Genomic DNA, 2,201 nt, shown 5'->3' with positions numbered 1-2,201 from the left:
ATAGCGAGTCCAACCTTTCCCTAGGCTTTAGCCTCTTATTCTGCTTATACTTCAAGGCCAGCCCATAATGGTTCCAGTTCTGATGCTATCTGTTCTTTGACTAAGTTGACCTAGCCCCTGGATTCCTGAACTCTTTTCGTCTTATCTTCTTTGGCCTTCAGCACTGAAGGCTTTTTCTAACTTTAATCTTTCCCAAAAAGCTTGCTTCTATTTCCCTCCTAGGTTGTTGCTCTCCTTGTGACCTTCTGTACTACTTGAATAGTTTTTCAGCTCCCATAGGTACCCAACATCAAATAACTTACATATATGGTATACTCAAAGGATACCCGTGATCTTAGAAGTTATCCCATATCCAAGTAGAAAGTGACTGTGAGGCTAGAAAAAGCCAAGATAAATTTGTCAGGTTTCTTACCATTTAGAAATTTCCCATTATGTTCCAAGCCCAGCCACGGATGTGGTGATCTGAACCTGTTGTTCCCAGCTAACCAAAAGACTTGAGTCAGGAGGGTCATTAACATAGTGAGATCCCGTCTAAAAACAAACACACACCTGCTCTAAAGATCTTATCTCTCCAAACAGGTAAGAAACAGCTTTATAAAGAGAATCATATTTAATTTTTGTTTTTGAGTTTGGATTTGTTTTTTGTGGATTAAAAGCTCTTTCTGTCAAAAAGGAAAAGTTGGGAAAGTACACAGGGCAAATTCTTGACTCTCTGCATGGTGATTGTTTTTGTCTTTGCCATAATCTGGGACCTATCTTTAATTCTGACTATTCTCTTTTTATGATCTCACCTTGTCTAATCAATGATGTCGCAGAAAATCAAATATAAATACAATACAGATGGTTATAATATAGTAATTCCTTATCAGTTTAGTATAGGATGTCTTGAGATGGTAGAATAACTCCCTGTAGAAAGTATTGATTCATTTGAAGCCTGAAAGATAGGTCTTTTAAGTGTACTTAATAATAAGTTATATGTTTTAGGTGTTTTATTTTATGCTGTGTTTCATCATTATAATCCTTAGTATCATACTGTGTTATGTCCTGTGATGGTTTTTGCTGCCTCTGATTGACAGCTCTTTGATAACAAACCATGTCTTTTTAAATAGTGTACCCTTAGGGCCAAGCACAGTCCTTGACACACACACTCCAAGAATGAAGAAATAAAATGGGCTATGCATATTTTAATAAAACGGACTTTAATAGAAAGTAAAAACCAACACAACAGAAGTCATTTATATGACATGCCCTTTATAGGACATGCCCATGAAACACTTGTTATTTCAAACAAAATCTGGAGCATATCGTATTTCCTTTTTCTATGATAAAATGCTATGGTTAGAGATCTCAAGCTATTTAGATTTTGTTTCTACATTCACTTTGTTGCCACACTTTGAGTGATAGACTCTGGCTCCAGGTCAGCCTTCTTGTTGTAAAATAAAATATCAACACAGAGTCATAAAATAAAAGCATCACATAATGTTTTAGGAAATCTGCCAATTAAGGAGAATTGAATACATGGTAATTATACAAAGACTCAGAACACTGAGGCAGATTGTAAGCAAACTTTTATTTTTAAGCAAACTTTTAAGAAAGTTGCCTTTTATATTTCTTTACTAGACAGAATATTAGTGATAAGACATCTTAGTTCCCAAGCCAAGGTCGTTGGTAATGAACTTTTTCTTTATTTCAAACAGTCCAAGCAACTGAAGGATTATTCCTCCACCCACCAGACTTGATCCACAAAAAAAGAGCTTTGCCCAAGGCCTAGCTTCATGGATATGACCAGTATCCCCTTTTCTTTTTATCTAAGTGATTGACAAGGATAGCATAAAAATTCAGCTTTAGTTTGCTAATGTAGAGCACTGAAAGATAGGTCTTCTCTTCTTTAATAAAATTATTACAAAGCAGCAAGCATACATACTTCTCCTGGGCAGAATGAAAACTGATAATTTTGTGGCTCAATTCATGCTTTTGTCATTGTGCATAATATCTCTCAGCTGAAGTAGGAATTTTCAAATAGAAAAAATTATACAAAAGATCTAGCTTGCATATGTATGAGAATTGCCCAAGGATTCTTGTGCCTTGAAAGAACTGAAAGATTACTCACCAGATACTTGAATTCCTCTATAATATATCAAACTATGACATGAAGGTTTTTTTTTTTTTTTTTTTTTTTTCCCCCCTTTGTTTTTCGTGTG

This window comes from Tupaia chinensis, unplaced genomic scaffold (assembly GCF_000334495.1).
Source record: "Tupaia chinensis unplaced genomic scaffold, TupChi_1.0 Scaffold000043_1, whole genome shotgun sequence".
Taxonomy (NCBI): Eukaryota; Metazoa; Chordata; class Mammalia; order Scandentia; family Tupaiidae; genus Tupaia; species Tupaia belangeri.
Note: the sequence above shows the minus strand (reverse complement) of the source record.